The 19526-nt window shown below is 45.4% G+C and overlaps 1 pseudogene; it reads left to right on the top strand.

Moving 5' to 3' along the window:
* The first annotated feature begins 10599 nt into the window (after window positions 1-10599).
* On the top strand, window positions 10600-11067 carry LOC124776387 (annotated as a pseudogene).
* The last annotated feature ends 8459 nt before the right edge of the window (window positions 11068-19526 follow it).

The raw sequence follows: 19526 nt of genomic DNA, 5'->3' as shown, positions 1-19526 counted from the left end.
AACACACACCCTAATATTTACCATAAATATTAGTTATGCTACCACGACAGCCGCCGAGTGTACAAGAGATTGACCTCATTTAGAGGGTAGGGGTAGGTGGTTAGTGTTTAACGTCCCGTCGACAACGAGGTCATTAGAGACGGAGCCCAAGCTCGGGTTAGGGAAGGATTGGGAAGGAAATCGGCTGTGCCCTTTCAAAGGAACCATCCCGGCATTTGCCTGAAACGATTTAGGGAAATCACGGAAAACCTAAATCAGGATGGTTGGAGACGGGATTGAACCGTCATCCTCCCGAATGCGAGTCCAGTGTGCTAACCACTGTGCCACCTCGCTCAGTGACCTCATTTAGAGATATATCATCACACCAACAGCTTGTACCCCATGTCAGCTTGAAATTATACCTTAACAAATTGGACATCCATCTGCATATTTTTAAGCATTAACCAATGTATCACCGCAAACTTTAGGCAGTTATTTCATGTAACAGATATAATCTTAAGACCCCTTGCCTTGTATAGTTTGCTCTCATACAATCACTCTTTCCACCCTCTCTGTCCTTCTCACTTTCTCTTTCTCTTCCTCCCCCTCTGCCTCCAGCCTTTCATATCTATCTACGAATTCCAACCAAAATCGTTATTTCTGTATAATTTTACCACTGTATCCAAAGTGATTATTGTATTTCAAGTTTGTAACACTTCACCTGATTGTATAAATGAGTATGAAGTGTAAGCTATTTTAACTTGTCAAAATCGGATTTATCTACCACCTGAAGTATTTATTCCAACGAATGGGTTCAACACCTCAAACAACACCTCCAAATCCTTTAAAAAATTTATTCTGTAATAATGTTGTTAGGACGAATATTCTTTGTACTTTGTGACAATGGTTTCTCTTATGCTATACGATCCATGCACCCAATAGTTTCCGACGCCATATTTGTTTACAAAATTTGACAGTATACATGTGAAGTGTTACGACAGTGAATGGAATCTGTGACCACTGGAGTTACTTTATTTTATTTATTTTATATTTACCCTTAGATACACGTTTAATTTTTTGTCAAAAGAAACCCAAAACCATGTTCTGAAATAGTGTTTTTGTTTCTCCACTAGACAGTGCCACAAGTTCCTCCAAAACTCGTAACACAACACACACACAAATGTCATACTTACAAATGTAAATCCACCTGATGATGCAGGTTTAAACCTTTGAAACGCGTCGTGGAGATAAATAGACAGGAAACTTGTTGTTTCATTAAATGTCAATAACAGTCACGGTAAAGCCTAACCTAAAATGTTCGCATTTAAATACATCGGGGTCATTAGAGACGGAGCACAAGCTCCGATGGTGTGAAGCGTAGGGAAGGAATTCTACAGCGCCCTTACAAAGGGACCACGCCGGAATTTGCTTGGATCGACGTAGGGAAATCACGGAAGACCTCAATCTGGATGACCGCACGCCATCGTCCTCCCGAATGTGAGTCCAGTGTGCTAACTACTGCTCCACCTCGCTTGGTGGAGCACCTGGTCTAGTCTGTATAAGCCAAACCACTATTTAGCAAATTATAAATTCCAGCCTTCTGCAACAGAAAATATCCTTCACTGGTCCCAGAAGGTCGGCAAACTTAGATGGTGGGCAGAAAACGACTTCTCCTGATATGTCCGAAGGGTTCTTGCTCAGTCTTTTGTGGCTCACCTGAGGATGACCGGCAAATGCCCATTGGAAATATTGTGCAATGTAGCTAACGAAGACCGGCAGTACGTCCGACATTTCTAGTACTGAACTCGTCAGGAAGATTTTCAAATTTACATCGGATGTCTTTACGGGAGGAGATGGTCTCACATGTCTGAAGTTTCGACATGTGTTGCGGTACGAGAGAGTAATCTATAAGACAGTTAAACTTCTTATGTGGGGACCATGACGTAATACTAAAATTTGCCAGCGTGGCGCATTTTATTAAGACTGCCACTACGTGGAAGATTATGGAGAACGCTGGTCATGCTACTGTTACAAACAAGATTTGCTATATGAGACGAAGACTGGAAGAATTGTACCACCTATTAGGAGCAGCCAAATGAAAACAAGACAGATAGTAAAAACGTGTTTAAGCTCTTTGTTATTTCAAAAGTAATCGCCGTAAGTGTTAATACATTTAGCCCAGTGTGAGACAAGATGGCTAATCCCTTTGTAGAAAAACGTTTGTTGTTGCTCACGGAACCATGACTGTATCCAGGCATGCACATCTTCATTTGAAGCAAGTCCACAGTCAAGAATGTCTTTCTTCAGGCCTCATCTCATGGTGAAAGATGGCGCTTGTATGCAATATGTGTAAGAGCTTCCAGCAAAATTCTTGCAGTGTGCTCGAAACAACCTCGGCAATAAGAGGGCAGGTCCAGAGCTACGGGCCGGCCGCTACGGCCGAGCGGTTCTAGGTGCTTCAGTCAGGAACTGCGCTGCTGCTACGGTCGCAGGTTCGAATCCTACCTCGGGCATGGATGTGTGTGATGTCCTTAGGTTAGTCAGGTTTAAGTAGTTCTAAGTCTACGGGACTGATGACCTCAGATGTTAAGTCCCATAGTGCCTGGAGCCTTTCAGACCAAAGCTAGGCTGGACAGTGAGACGACTGGGCATCGCCTGTGGCTACGATGGGTTCGAGACCAGGCTGCCCCTGCTGTCAACGCTAAGTCCTTCACAGGACATGGTGCCACAGCAATGCTGACCTCTCATCCTTGCCTGCTGTCACCAACACTGAGTTCCTAGTGGGGATTAGCACACCAGTGCCAGCCCCCTTGTGGCCCCTACGAGAAAGCAGCGAGTCGAGTCTCACACACAACCATCTCCACATACTACTGTGCTGACGAGTGCGGCGCGAGTGTCCACCAGGATTCCATGCCATAGAGGGAAGACGTCAGTGGCCGTGTCTTCCAAAGGCCGCCGGCCTGCCGTGGACCTGCTGTTAGCATTGCTGGGAGCCTGCTCAGAATCCAGTACGGAAGGCTCCTCACTGAATAGCACCACAGTTAAATAATGTCATTCTTTACCGTCAACAGTGTTTCCACTGGAGCCTCCAGCCCACCACTCACCCTTCCGAGATGAACGGCCTTTATTGAGCAAATGCATCAACTTAATATTTCTTCCTGTAAATTAATTGAAAGGGTACAGTACCGGCCGACATTGAAAATAGGTACAACATACTTCATTATTTTTGTCAGAACAACACATTTTTTTTTTAATAATAACTCAATTTCAATTAACAGTGAAGCCAGATACCAGTGTGGGAAAGAATGGCAATTTATTTATTTAATTGATCACATGTGCGCTCCCACAAAGTAAATCCCTACATCCAGTTTGGTGAGATCTGTGAAATGAATGAATGTATGGTCGTCTGCTAACCGCAGATAGTGAATGTGAATATATGATCATCTTTGAGACGATCCTTTGGCCACCTTTGGTGGGACCAAAGAGATGAAATTTACCTGAGCTTTGAGCGCCTGAAATGTGGCTGACCAATACGGTAGCAAGGTGCTCCCCCACTTCAGCAGAGGTGCGAGAGGACCTCAAGAACGGCCATGTTTCAGCACTCTGCTGCTGTATCTTGTGCTGTTAAGACCTGTTTTAGTTGTGCTCCGTAATGACAAAAGAGTGGAGACATGGTATGCATGTGGAATATTTAAGAGTAGTTTGAAATAATAATTTCTCTATTTCAGGAACTTTTGTGGGGAGAATTAAATGTCAGGCAGGTAATATTAACGGGATCGTAGTAATCTTCAGAAGTGACCAACGGTCACAATGAAACCACGTGTAGCAATAAGCTGAAATACTTCCGTGTGCTTAAGCTAAGCTGAATTACTAGCGTGTGTACCATAAGTTGAAATATTTAAGAAATGGCGTGTGCAGGACTTGAAATTAGAGACGAGTACTTCCACGTGGTGAGTACTGTGTGAGTCTCAAACTGTGTATGAGACAAAAGATAAAGAGAAGTACTCGTCCATGGTATCAGTTGAGGACTCGCGTGTGTGATGAATACGTTCTTAATATTACTTTGCGTGATATGATTCCGTGTGACGCTAGATTCAAACTCTGAGAGAGAAGCAAGGTGAGTCGGCCGTCTATCCAGCAACGCTACTTGGCTTGCATTGCACAGGAAGACGTGCATATATCTCCAGAGTTCATAGTAGGAAAGTAGAATTACGAAGTGGGGCAGTGTCGTGTGAAACTGGGATAAATATTAATTGAAGTGGGAAAGCTGAAAGTGATAATGTTGTGACCATTCCCTGTGTAGTATTTCATATTGTAGTGTGGTGTATGTCATGTAATTTGGGTATGTGTGGTTTGCATGGGAGAGTAGCGAGGTAGTTTCAAAAGATTAGTGGGTTATGCTTGTTGCTTCTGTCCCGCTCGATCTGGAGGAAAGTTTCGTGATGATGATTGTGAGAGTCGAAGTGTGAGGTATAATAAAAGATCTACCATCCTATCCAGAAAGTGCACTGTAGCGTTAAATAATTACGAGACCATAATATAGAGATTCACCAATGTAAAGCCATGCCCACTGGGCGGAATTTCTCATGTGTTATTGTTGTAGGTTATAGAATTTGTGTGTTTAGGTTATAGAATTTATCGGAATAAATAAGATAGTGAAAAGAAAAAGATTGGTGGACTTTTCCTTCGAATTGTATGTTGTCATAATGTCCCGAATTTATAATGTGTGCGCCATTCATATTCAGTGCGGTGGCCACATGTTGATAAAAGCCGTTAAATAAAAGACAAAAAGAAAATGTGGTATTGTCAGTGCGTGGTGAACAGTCAGAGTTCTGGAAATCACTGATAGTCAGATGTGTGTTTCCGTTGCGTATTATTCACATAGGAGGATAATTTGTAACTTAATTGTGAGTACGAGAGTTCATGTTACTCGATAAATAAGAATGAATCCATTCGCTTGGCAGACCACTCATCTTGCAGGCCTGACTGCTTGATGCCACAGTATGAGCAAGGCATGTGGGTGCCTCTCATAATTATGCACGAAATTTTGAAATTACCAGTGTCTTGGGAAAAGTTTAGAAATTATCAAAGAGTGATGTTGAAATATATATCACTTTTCCAATATGGTGTTGGCTATTAGGAAAAATTTTTTCCATTCAAAGTTTGTTCATGGCCATTTCAACATGGATGGAGACTTATTTACAAGTTGTCATGTTGGCGCCTTGTGGACAATCCTAAAATTCAAAAAGTCTTCCCTTCCACTATGAAGATGTAAAATAGACAGGTCCGTACTGCCTCTCTCCAGGGTTGGCAATGCAGACGACGATTTCAGCTGCAGAAACGAATTTCCCAGGCTATAAAATGGGTGGAGAAACCATGCTCCGGCTCATTAATTGCTCAGTCGTGCATCATTCGTTTCTCGTTCGTTTTCAGTTGCCCATCTGTTCTTTGTTAACGTGAGCACAGAGCAGCAGCCGGCCACCATGCTAGGTAACGGCATGTTCTGACCTCCACTACCTTGGAGTCAGATTTGCAGAGTGCATCCTTGCTACTGATTCAATCGCTTCGCGAAAATATTGTGTCTACAGACGCCAGAGCTGGGAGGCTGTGCATGGCCGCGATCAACACCACGGGCCGCCGGTCACCTAAGTGCTGTCGTTAGCTAAGCTAGTAAGCGCTACGATCTATGCAACCGAATGTCAGAACTCATGACGACCTAACAGATACCGTTCTTTTGGTGGTAGTTTTTTGCGGAATACATTTAAAAGTCAATTTATTTTCTTTGTTTCCTACGCAAGCTCCTCCATTATTTTGTCTGCTACCACCTTGTCGTTTCGTTTTAACTTACTATGGGTTGAAGTAAGCGGACTTCTCCATCTTTTCAATACTTTTTAAAATTAAGGATTTCCCCTTGCATAACAGGGCTATTTCCACTGATTTTCTGGCGGCGTGTACTAATGGCTCCCATAATGGAAAGGATGCCTCAGGTTTTAATGTTTGTGTTGAAGAATAGATCTGAGATATGTTGAAATTCACCTTGTTTCTTGTGTTTTGCAATTGCTATTGCAGGCTTCTAGGTGGTCTAGAGCAGACAGTAGATGAAGTTTTGATATGCAACCCATGTTTGGAGATGTACCGTTTGGGTGTAAAATAAGTTGAAGCCAAGATCATTTTCATATCTCCCGCTACACGGTACACATACAGAGGAAATAATGAGGTCTGAGCTGTATGCTCTACAGGAGCCCATGGCATGGGCAATGTTTCGAGCATTCGTCATTGGGTTTTCTTGTACGTGACAGGCGTTTCCTTTAAGTCCAGGGCGTTGCCGCGTCCGTGAAGTACGAGAGTCAAGCCAACCCTCGTGGCTGCAGACGTACCAGTTTATCGCACCCGCTGTTGTAGACAGACGACAGTGGTTTGTGATGTCATAATCATACAGGGACTGAGTTTGAGTGCATACTGTGAGGTAGGAGATTTGAAACTTATCCTGTCTTCGAACTTTATACCCAGACGACTCATTTCTGGATGTCGATTGCTCATTTATTACATCTACGCTACTACCTCTAGAAACCCCTACGAGAGGCGTCTGATGGGAGGGCGTAAGTAGAGTTAGTTCTGTGTCATGAGACACTCTCCCAGTTTCCCCCTTGCCAGTTTTCCTCAGAAGCACGGTAGTGACTTGTGGTCGCCAGTAGGCACAACGAAGGAAGATTCTGAATTAGTTATTTATATCCATAAGAAAAATACTGGTAGCGTCTTCACTCGTGGTTGACATCGTCTGTTAATGTCCACTGAGGAATCGCGTCTCAAGCCTCTTACAGCTACCACTCAAGGCAACTGATGCCGCGCGCTTCGTTCCAGTCGGCTGTTGCACTGGCTCCAGCTCCAGCTGTACCGTCATGTCGCGGCGGTGAGTGGCGGCGGCGCATATATCGAACTTACACACGCCGACTTGGCAGGTGCTCTGTGCCCACTCGCTTAGCACTCTTGCTTGTCATCCGTCGTACCGCAGTGACGGTTGCCGTGTAGCTGTGAAGTTCGACAATATTGCCGCAGAAGAAGCTGAGTCACACACCTTAGTGTAGTGCTTATGGTACTAGACTGTTGCATGGAGGGAATGTAAAATTTTAATTTCTATATTCGGTTCGAGTACATTCTAGAAGTATCCACAAATGTTAAGAATATTGTACTGGAATGTTCTATAACTGTATATATACCGTATGTGTTCTGGCCAGAGGCAGTTCGCTCCGCGCTCTTGTATGTGCAAGTGCTGGATAAACCTTCGTTAAGTGAAGTTCGTCATTCATCTAATTACACCTTCTTCTACGTGACATTAATCTGGTGGAGGCGCCGGGTATTGGAACTTGTGATAGCGCACATTATCGACGACACAGTGGCCCCCATCAGGTCACGACAGAGCCGCCGTTTACGAGGCGAGAAACTCGAGTTCGAGCCATATTCAACAGACCGCAATCTGTCGGAGGCAGAAGAAGGACGCCAAGGTATCTTAAATTATGCTTGTCTTAAATCGGTCAGAGGATGTGAAATGCCAATTTATGGTAGTTAATGGATTACTTTGCAAGAAAAACTTTGTTCCGTTTGGAAAGACGTGGCTACCAGTGATTCCCAAACACATGCGCTTAGACGTTCTAGAAAAATTCCATGACACCCCTGAGGCCGGACATTTAGGACTTCTTAAGACATACGATAGAATCCGCAAGAGATTTTTATGGCCAGGTTTATTTAGGAGTGTCCGTCACTACGTGTCGCACTGTCGAGAGTGCCAGAGGAGAAAGGCAGTTCCTCAGAAACCAACTGGCCGACTCATTCCAATTCCACCAGCCGAAACCTTTTTCCAGCGTGTTGGGATTGACCTCCTCGGACGATTTCCAACGTCTGATAGTGGCAATAGATGGATTATTGTTTGCACTGATTATCTGACACGCTGTGCCATTACAAAAGCCGTGAAAAAAGCCGAAGCAGCCGAGGTAGCCAAATTCATCGTGGAAGACATTGTATTAAAACATGGTGCCCCAAGGTCGATAATTACGGATCGAGGGAAATTTTTTCAATCGAATCTTGTGACAGAGACAAACCGTCGGTGCAACATTACTCATCACACGACGACTTCACAAACTAACGGGCTTACCGAACGCTTTAATAATACCTTGGCCGACATGCTATCAATGTTCGTGAATGTTGAGGAGATCAACTGGGATGAGGTGCTACCTTTCGTGATGTTTGCCTACAACACCGCCAAACAAGACACCACAGGATTTACGCCATTTTTCCTGGTGTATGGACGTGAGGTGACTACGACGATGGACACTGTGTTCCCGTTACATCCTGATGACGTGTACGACGACTACATCGGCCAGGTGTTAACCAGAGCTGAGGAAGCTCGGCAGTTAGCTCGACTCCGCACGCTGGAGGCTCAAGAAAACGATCGCCGAAGGTATGACGCGAGCCACCGCCCTGTTGTCTACCAGCCTGTTGACCTCGTCTGGATCTTCACTCCTGTTCGGAAGGTTGGTCTCTCTGAGAAGTTCCTCAGGCTCTACTTTGGACCTTATAAGGTTGTAAGACAGTTGTCTGATATGAAGTTGAAGACTTCGACCCCATATACAAGACGACGAAAGATCAGAGATGCGGTCCACGTCCTTCGAATGAAGCCCTATAAGGCTCTTGCAATCCAGGGTAAATTCGAAGCTCCAGCGACAGGCAACAAGCGGAAAGGTGACGAAGAGCGTAGCGGCAAAGGAAGTTGTAAGACGACAACAGGGCGAACCGTGGTGTAGTGGTTGTGATACTAGTCTGTTGCATGGAGGGTCGTGAGTTCAAAACTCACCTGAACTGTAAAATTTCAATGTCTACATTTGGCTCGAGTACATTCTACAAGTATCCACAAATGCCAAGAATCATTGTACTGGAATGTTCTGTAACTGTGCATATACCGTATGTGCTCTGGCCAGAGGCAGTTCGCTCCGTGCTCTTGTTTGTGCAAGTACTGAATAAACCTTCGTTTCGTGAAGTTAGTGTTCGTCATTCATCTAATTACACGTTACTCTACGTGACAATATTGATCTGCCGTCCAGATGGGCCCTATTCAGTCCGCCGGAATGTCAGGTACGCTGGAGTCCTAATCCTGGTAGGAAGGAACCACCTCCAGATCCTCCCCTCTGCGACAGAGGCAGACTGTGGTGTGTAACTCTGCGACTGGTGATTATAGGGGGTTGCCATCTCTCTCAGGAGCGGCTATTGTTGTCTGTAGCATACACCCTTGTACGAGACGTCAGTTCGCTGCAATCAGGTAATCGAAAGCAAACGTCATACACGCCAATGAACCGCCTGACCGACTGCCTTACGAGTTAAGCTGCGGGGGTATTTACGGAACAAGGTTGTGGCTAATGCTTACGTAACATCATTCGTTATGACTACGCAGGGCTTGCTATTACGAAGGTACCAGCGGTTTTCCTTCTACCATGCTTGCTTAACAAGTTTGTTATAATGTAGAACTGGTTTGTAAAAGCCATTGGTATCGTTTGTTGGATTCATCTTAGCCTTCCTTTCGTCACATAACGCAGGTGAGGTGATTGGCTTCTCTGACCCACTACTTTTGATGAAGTCTGCTGCATGGCTTGCCAGAAGCGCCGATACTCTGTTTTGCCCTGCCCCAGTCTCGGTGGCGAAATGTTTTCATTGCGGCCGCCTCGTATCGACATTGCCGTAATGTAGCGAGATAGCTTCGCTGTGGGACTTTGAAAATTTTACTCATTTTACTGCTTTAATCAAGGTTGACATGCAACACTCCCAATTGTGAAATACCCTGCATACAACATGTTTCGGTAGAAACACCTGCTGTAAGACGAGAAGTCCGAGGCTTCCGCGGTCATGATTACAGGAGAACTTCCCGTGAGGTACGAAACTGCATATATTTCGTATTGCACCAGTCTGACTCCGTTGGTCTGTGGTGTACTCTATTTTTTGGTTGTTTGTTTGTTTGCCTTTTTTAAAATGTTTTGTTTCCATTTATAGAGAATATGAGTTAAGGAATACACAGCCGATAGGCAACGGTCTTCTCGCGTTTTGTGACCTCTTCTTAAGTAAAGAATAATGTACTACCAGGTACAACAGTAAACCTGGAAAAACAGACTCAAAATTAATGCTTGATGCGCGTTAACATATTGCCAACATTATTACTAGTCTACGAAGCAACTAGAATTTATTATTCAGAGTGTGAAATATTTTAATTCTGTCAGACGTCTCTGGAAATATGTCAATTAAAACTAAATCACTGAAAAATTACGACGGCCGGGGTGGCCGTGCGGTTCTAGGCGCTTCAGTCTGGAGCCGCGTGGCCGCTACGGTCGCAGGTTCGAATCCTGTCTCGGGCATGGATGTGTGTGATGTCCTTAGGTTGGTTAGGTTTAAGTAGTTCTAAGTTCTAGGGGACTGATGATCACAGATGTTAAGTCCCATAGTGCTCAGAGCCATTTGAACTGAAAAATTACACCGAAGGTGGAGTTGATTAGGAGAGAAATACTAAGAGCGGAAAAAGACATATCCTGTTTACCAGTTACAGATGAAGAATATGAATTTTAATATGAGTGCTGACTGTGGTATTGTCACCGCACAGCAGGTAAACAAGCATCAGCGCAAAATTATAATCAAAATTCAAAACTTATGGCGAAGTCTGCTACAGTTAATTAATTCTGGACATTACATCCACACGTAATAAGACCCTCACAACTACCTAGTCAAAGTGACATTTATTTATTTAAAATGGGCATAATATCGATACAGGAGGCTGAAGTAAATCGGGGTTATGGAAAGTGGGTTGTGAAACTGAGGCAAGTAACTGTTTCACGTTGTTGTGAGGGCCTAGTACTTGTCATGTTGGGAGAGCATTTATGGTTGGAGAAGAAATATGTGGTGCTGTGTTCCATCAGATTTGAGAAAGATAATATCGCCATTTGGAATAAAACTGCTTCTCATGCAGTTACAACAGGTCAGCTCAGAGATGCTTTAAGAAGGGTGTTGAATCTTCCTCCAACTTCGATATTTGCGTACAAAACGCACAGTGACTGAAAGTATGGAAACCGGTTCATCTTCTCAAATCATGAGGTTCCTAACCCGTGAAATGATACGCGAATATGAAGCTGCATTTATTGGAAAGAATCATATAACATATCTGTTATATTATTTGAACTGTTGTTGTTTGTTATAATGTGCATCTGATTCATTATCCAACACCTCCGTCCAGATGCATGTTTTGTAATGAATACATTATTTAAATTTGAATAATTACGAAACAGTTGTTTATGAAAGTTGTCAAAATAAAATATTTATTGTAAGAAAAAAGCGGTTAAGTGCCAGAGTACAAATGGAAGGGTCTCGGGTTCGATGCCGGGTCAGTCCTAGGTATTTTTGTCTGTCACTCACTACTTGTTTCACTTCTGACAGTGTTTGTTGCTTCGTGGTTCGGAATCTATGTTATACTGTAGGTCCCTCAATAATTGGCTGCTTAAGGCCTGTTTCACACTTATGCGGTTCCATTCGGTCCGGTTCGTTTTGGGTTCTTTTTCAGTCGCTACCGATAAATGTGAAATGGTGCTTCGGTTTCTATTCGGTACCTAATAGAAACAGTATAGCACCGAATACTCCCTGCACCCGAATAGGTTTCATCAGGTTTCTGTAAGGTTAGAACTCGCGTCCAAGGAACAGAAAGCAATCAAGGTGTTCACACACGCACGGTTCAGTTTGTTTTAACTTGATAGCGAGTGGATGTCTTTAAAAATTATCTCTTATTATCATTTTTTACAGTTGTTGTCGCAGTTTTTCTGATAAAATGAGCGATTTACCAGATGTTGATGTGGATCGGCTGATTTCTGCAGTGCAATCTAAACCAGTGCTGTGGGACAAAACTTGTGATAAATATAAGGGTACATTTAAGACGCGGGAAGCATGGAAAGATGTTTGTGTTGAAATTTTTAACAACTTTGATGAATCTGAAGTCTCTAAAAGTATAGAACTGGGTAAGTAATGAATTCAGTTTTGTCGAATAAGACACGTAGTACATTATGGCATTTGGTAAACGCACGACGAATCTCAGAACGTTTAAAAGGAAATGGTTTAAAAATTAAGAAAATAACCAGTGACATTTATTTAAAATGCATATCAAACTATAATGCAGTACACCATTTTTGTCATAAGTATTAAGGTAAATCAGATTTTAGAAAATTGACAACTCACTGAACCGGCTTCAGTAATGAAGTAACCTTTCAACACTTCTCTTACGTGTTTTGCCAACTCAGTTGCCTGATTTCTCCTCATTTCTCCCGAGGGGACATCTTCAAAACCCGAGATGGACAACGTGTTTTCCATTTGAAAACCATCTCGGTCTCGTACGATATTGTGCAGAACTACACAAGCTTTCACTATGTCCGTAGCATAGTCAAGATCCAAGTTAATTGCGCGATGGAAGATCCTCCATTTCTTGCTAAGTATTCCAAAAATGCGTTCCACGTACCTGCGAGCTCTGCACACATGATAGTTGTAGATCCTTTTCTCTAACGTCAAACTATTTCCATTGTACTGTTTGAGGAGGTGCTTATGTAAGCCAAAAATATTATCTACAATGAGGTAGTAAGGAATTTTGGGTTATTTATGCCTGGAAGATACTTGTCCTCAGATAGGCCTATGGTGCTGTTAATGATAGATCTCCACAGTTGACAGTTTTGAAAAATGTTAGAGTCGCAGTCCTTCCCATATGCTCCAACATTAGCGTAAACAAATCGGTGTTCTGCGTCAGCGATTACCATCATAACTATAGACGAATAACCTTTATAGTTGATATGCATCGAGTTGAGAGGGTGGACGATCCTTTTATGTTTCCCATCAACGGCGCCGAAGCACTTCGGGAAATTGGCGATAGTTTCAAATTTTAGGGCAACTGATTCCCATTTCTTCTTATCTGGCTCAGGAATGCATTCCAGTCGTAAAACCGTCCACCTTGCACAACAAACCTCTCTGACGATCTTGCTTATAGTCGAAATCTCCAGGAGATACGTGTAATGCAAATCTGAGAAAGTGCAACCACCTGCCAAATACCTAAAATACACTCCTGGAAATGGAAAAAAGAACACATTGACACCGGTGTGTCAGACCCACCATACTTGCTCCGGACACTATGAGAGGGCTGTACAAGCAATGATCACACGCACGGCACAGCGGACACACCAGGAACCGCGGTGTTGGCCGTCGAATGGCGCTAGCTGCGCAGCATTTGTGCACCGCCGCCGTCAGTGTCAGCCAGTTTGCCGTGGCATACGGAGCTCCATCGCAGTCTTTAACACTGGTAGCATGCCGCGACAGCGTGGACGTAAACCGTATGTGCAGTTGACGGACTTTGAGCGAGGGCGTATAGTGGGCATGCGGGAGGCCGGGTGGACGTACCGCCGAATTGCTCAACACGTGGGGCGTGAGGTCTCCACAGTACATCGATGTTGTCGCCAGTGGTCGGCGGAAGGTGCACGTGCCCGTCGACCTGGGACCGGACCGCAGCGACGCACGGATGCACGCCAAGACCGTAGGATCCTACGCAGTGCCGTAGGGGACCGCACCGCCACTTCCCAGCAAATTAGGGACACTGTTGCTCCTGGGGTATCGGCGAGGACCATTCGCAACCGTCTCCATGAAGCTGGGCTACGGTCCCGCACAGCGTTAGGCCGTCTTCCGCTCACGCCCCAAAATCGTGCAGCCCGCCTCCAGTGGTGTCGCGACAGGCGTGAATGGAGGGACGAATGGAGACGTGTCGTCTTCAGCGATGAGAGTCGCTTCTGCCTTGGTGCCAATGATGGTCGTATGCGTGTTTGACGCCGTGCAGGTGAGCGCCATAATCAGGACTGCATATGACCGAGGCACACAGGGCCAACACCCGGCATCGTGGTGTGGGGAGCGATCTCCTACACTGGCCGTACACCACTGTTGATCGTCGAGGGGACACTGGATAGTGCACGGTACATCCAAACCGTCATCGAACCCATCGTTCTACCATTCCTAGACCGGCAAGGGAACTTGCTGTTCCAACAGGACAATGCACGTCCGCATGTATCCCGTGCCACCCAGCGTGCTCTAGAAGGTGTAAGTCAACTACCCTGGCCAGCAAGATCTCCGGATCTGTCCCCCATTGAGCATGTTTGGGACTGGATGAAGCGTCGTCTCACGCGGTCTGCACGTCCAGCACGAACGCTGGTCCAACTGAGGCGCCAGGTGGAAATGGCATGGCAAGCCGTTCCACAGGACTACATCCAGCATCTCTACGATCGTCTCCATGGGAGAATAGCAGCCTGCATTGCTGTGAAAGGTGGATATACACTGTACTAGTGCTGACATTGTGCATGCTCTGTTGCCTGTGTCTATGTGCCTGTGGTTCTGTCAGTGTGATCATGTGATGTATCTGACCCCAGGAATGTGTCAATAAAGTTTCCCCTTCCTGGGACAATGAATTCACGGTGTTCTTATTTCAATTTCCAGGAGTGTAGAAAAGAAAAAGCACTAGATTAAAATAATTTAAAATATTGTAACGCAAGTTGATACATAAAACCACGAACGGGAGATTGACAGATCTTGTGATTAATGAAATAAATTTTTTTCAGGTAAACACGTTCTGAAGAAGTGGACGCAAGCGAGAGACTCGTACGAAAATCAATTAACAAAACTAAGGAGAAATCGGGAGCAGGGGCGTCAAAATGAAAAGCCTACATTTATGCATCTCAGTTGCAATTTCTGAGCAAAATATTTGAAGAAAGAGAAACAGAGGACACAATCTCAAAAAATATTGATGATAATTATGGTGGTGTTGCGGATTTAACTGTTGAAAATGATGTTCCTTTCTTCGTCGATTCCACAGAGAACCTGCCCTTTCGTTCTCTTATCAGTCCGCCGTATGTCATCCACCTGTAGCATCACGCCTCAAATACAACAATTCTACTATGTTCCGGTTTTTCCCACAGTTCATAAATCACTTCCATAAAATGCTGTATTCCAAATTAAGGCTGATGTTTGATTGGGCTAGGAATGCCCTCTTTGTCTGTATTAGTCTACTATCTTTGTCCTCCTTGTATTTTCCGTAATTTCTTGTTTTGTTTCCAAGGAGGCAAAATTCCTTCACTCGGGCTACTTCGTGGTCGCGAAAATTGATGTTAAGTTTATCAGTAATACTCTTTCTGCTATTCCTCATTACTTTTGTTTTTCTTCGATGTATTCTCAGACTACAGAGTGTAGTTATTGGACCATACATTTCCCTGAAGAGGTCCTGTAATTCTTCCTCACTTTCAATGAGGATAGCATTGTCATCAGCGTATCTTATGATTGATATCCTTACACCCTTAATTTTAATGTCACTCTTCAACGTTTTTTTTTATTTTTGTTCTTCTTTCTTCGATGTATTGATTGAACAGTAGGGGCAAAAGACTGCAGCAGAATACGTTTGATTTTCCATTCTTATTACTCCCTCTTGGTTCCCGTATACAGTGTACAATGATCATCCATAACGTTACGATCACCTGGCTACTAGCCAGTATGTTCACCTTTGGCACAGATAACAGCGGCGACGCGTCGTGGCATGGAAGCAGTGAGGCCTTCGTAGGTCTGGAATGTGTGTTCTTATAGGACAACTATCCAAGGATTTCCACCCAATAATACCCAAACGGTAGACTCTGTACACAATTTACTAAATTGCCAATGCTAAACTCTTTTAAATAACAACAAATTCATATAACTTACAGAACTTAACAAATGGTTAAAATAATGAGCTTTAAAAAACAATAACGGCGACTTGCCACCATAAAATCAAAGAACCTTTTACAATAGTGCTTTTAGAGTTTACCCAAGAGACAAAATCACATAATAAGTTAACATTAAGAACAGTAATAAACTAAAAAAAATAATAATAATGGCAACTTGTCACCATAAAATAAGAGAAATTTCTTCTGCAAGAACAAATTACAATGGTGCTTTAAAATATTTTACTCCACAGACCAAGATCCAATAATAAGTTAACTTGGCATTACAATTTAAAATCATTTATATAAAAAAACCTTGAGAAAGATAATGGCACTTGGCACCATGAAATCAAAGAAGCGCAACACACAACCAATAAATATAATAACTAAATAATAATTTGATACAACCAAAGGGCGAGGGCAACTCCCAACGCAATCACAGACGAGCGAGCTCTCAACAGTTCGGAGCCTTCCCACTAGAAATGGCCCCCGAAATAAACCGCTGAGAGCTCCCCGACATACCTTCCACAACTGCCCATCACTTACGCACCTTGTTTATGTTCTGTAACACACGACACATAATATCAACATAAAATTCAAAAATCAAACAACAATATAACATCCCGACAGCACATGGTAACCACAGCGCCGTTAACTCGGGTGCTCCTAACAAGTGCCGGAAGCCAACACACACAAATCTTAATAAACAATTCTCGCTTCTTAAAATAAAACAATAAAAGCCAACCGCACATGAATAGTCAAACCACAGTCTTAGAAGTGCCTTAACGACACCAAACCCGACTATTCCACCAAGTTAATAATAACACAAACCAAATTGACGAGATCGTCTTGTTCAGGTCCCAGAAGACTACATAGCAAGCAGCAGTAATTCACTATGCATATATTGTCCACAACCGCCATTCTTAGGCAGACTTTACCTAACACATCAAATGCCAAATATACCATACATGAACCCAACTCCAGGTAGGTAACACGAACTACCTACGTGAATTCCTTCAAAAAGGAACAAACAGGCACCACCAAAGGTAACGCTGAGCAGACCGGGTGGGCAACGACCCACTCTGCGGGATAACCAAAAGATACTCCAGTTGAGCAAATAAATTAGTACCAACAAATATCGTAACGTGCCACACACACACACACAGCAAAAACTTCCAACAACGCCGTCCCACATCAGAATGAAGTTCAGAAACCGCTGCTGGAGCTTCCAGCGGAAAATCTAACGAGCCAACCGAGCCCACAATTCAGCAACTAGTTGTCTACGGGCCAAAGTATCACAGGACACCACCGGACCTCCACATCAGACAGGCAGGCAGAACAAGTACGCCGACTCCAATTAATCACCACCGCATGGCCAGCACAGCGGCGAGTCGCCTTCGCCCCAGACCGCCCTGCTCTTATTGCGAGGCACAACAACCTTAGCGCTACTCACCAGCGGGTCAGGCAGAGCGAACTTCACGTTCCGTGCAGTACCCGAAAACCGACTGCCCTCTCCGGCCATCCTGATTTAGGTTTTCGTGATTTCCCTAAATCGCTTCAGGCCAATGCCGGGATGGTTCCTTTCAAAGGGCACAGCCGACTTCCTTCGTCGTCCTTCCCCAATCCGATGAGACAGATGACCACGCTGTCTGGTCTCCTTCCCGAAACAACCCAACCCCAACCCGACTACCCTTTCGTTTTCCGCCGGCCACCGCAAACACACGCCAGCGACGAAATAGCAAATCACCACCGGAGCACCACCCGCACCAGAACAGCGAACTACACGCCTGGAAATTGAAATAAGAACACCGTGAATTCATTGTCCCAGGAAGGGGAAACTTTATTGACACATTCCTGGGGTCAGATACATCACATGATCACACTGACAGACCCACAGGCACATAGACACAGGCAACAGAGCATGCACAATGTCGGCACTAGTACAGTGTATATCCACCTTTCGCAGCAATGCAGGCTGCTATTCTCCCATGGAGACGATCGTAGAGATGCTGGATGTAGTCCTGTGGAACGGCTTGCCATGCCATTTCCGCCTGGCGCCTCAGTTGGACCAGCGTTCGTGCTGGACGTGCAGACCGCGTGAGACGACGCTTCATCCAGTCCCAAACATGCTCAATGGGGGACAGATCCGGAGATCTTGCTGGCCAGGGTAGTTGACTTACACCTTCTAGAGCACGTTGGGTGGCACGGGATACATGCGGACGTGCATTGTCCTGTTGGAACAGCAAGTTCCCTTGCCGGTCTAGGAATGGTAGAACGATGGGTTCGATGACGGTTTGGATGTACCGTGCACTATTCAGTGTCGCCTCGACGATCACCAGTGGTGTACGGCCAGTGTAGGAGATCGCTCCCCACACCAGGATGCCTGGTGTTGGCCCTGTGTGCCTCGGTCGTATGCAGTCCTGATTGTGGCGCTCACCTGCACGGCGCCAAACACGCATACGACCATCATTGGCACCAAGGCAGAAGCGACTCTCATCGCTGAAGACGACACGTCTCCATTCGTCCCTCCATTCACGCCTGTCGCGACACCAATGGAGGCGGGCTGCACGATGTTGGGGCGTGAGCGGAAGACGGCCTAACGCTGTGCGGGACCGTAGCCCAGCTTCATGGAGACGGTTGCGAATGGTCCTCGCCGATACCCCAGGAGCAACAGTGTCCCTAATTTGCTGGGAAGTGGCGGTGCGGTCCCCTACGGCACTGCGTAGGATCCTACGGTCTTGGCGTGCATCCGTGCGTCGCTGCGGTCCGGTCCCAGGTCGATGGGCACGTGCACCTTCCGCCGACCACTGGCGACAACATCGATGTACTGTGGAGACCTCACGCCCCACGTGTTGAGCAATTCGGCGGTACGTCCACCCGGCCTCCCGCATGCCCACTATAAGCCCTCGCTCAAAGTCCGACAACTGCACATACGGTTCACGTCCACGCTGTCGCGGCATGCTACCAGTGTTAAAGACTGCGATGGAGCTCCGTATGCCACGGCAAACTGGCTGACACTGACGGCGGCGGTGCACAAATGCTGCGCAGCTAGCGCCATTCGACGGCCAACACCGCGGTTCCTGGTGTGTCCGCTGTGCCGTGCGTGTGATCATTGCTTGTACAGCCCTCTCGCAGTGTCCGGAGCAAGTATGGTGGGTCTGACACACCGGTGTCAATGTGTTCTTTTTTCCATTTCCAGGAGTGTATAATCGATTGTAGCGCGCGTTCTAAATAAGATCACAGGATAGCGGTGCGCGCCATATCAAGGTCGCTGCACAGAATTGACGCACACATTTGCACACACAAGTCACTTTATTCGAGTAAACGCCAGGGATGGGGGCGATGAGCTCTGAGCCACGTTGAGTCACATCCCGGATGTGTCCGATCGCCTTCGGATCTGGCGAGTTGGGGGGGCCAGCACATAAACTGGAACCCGCCAATGTGTTCCCCGAACAACTCTGTCACCTTCCTGAGCCGGCCGGAGTGGCCGTGCGGTTCTAGGCGCTACAGTCTGGAACCGAGCGACCGCTACGGTCGCAGGTTCGAATCCTGCCTCGGGCATAGATGTGTGTGATGTCCTTAGGTTAGTTAGGTTTAATTAGTTCTAAGTTCTAGGCGACTGATGACCTCAGAAGTTAAGTCGCATAGCGCTCAGAGCCATTTGAACCATTTTTTTCACCTTCCTTAGTTCCGCCACAGTTTACTGGTGGTTTCACCCTGGTTTCGACAAATGACATTCACCACAGCATTCCTCGAACATCC

This window comes from Schistocerca piceifrons, chromosome 2 (genome assembly GCF_021461385.2).
Source record: "Schistocerca piceifrons isolate TAMUIC-IGC-003096 chromosome 2, iqSchPice1.1, whole genome shotgun sequence".
NCBI lineage: Eukaryota > Metazoa > Arthropoda > Insecta > Orthoptera > Acrididae > Schistocerca > Schistocerca piceifrons.
The sequence above is the reverse complement of the archived record's forward strand: the minus strand, read 5'-3'. Positions and strand labels throughout refer to the sequence as shown.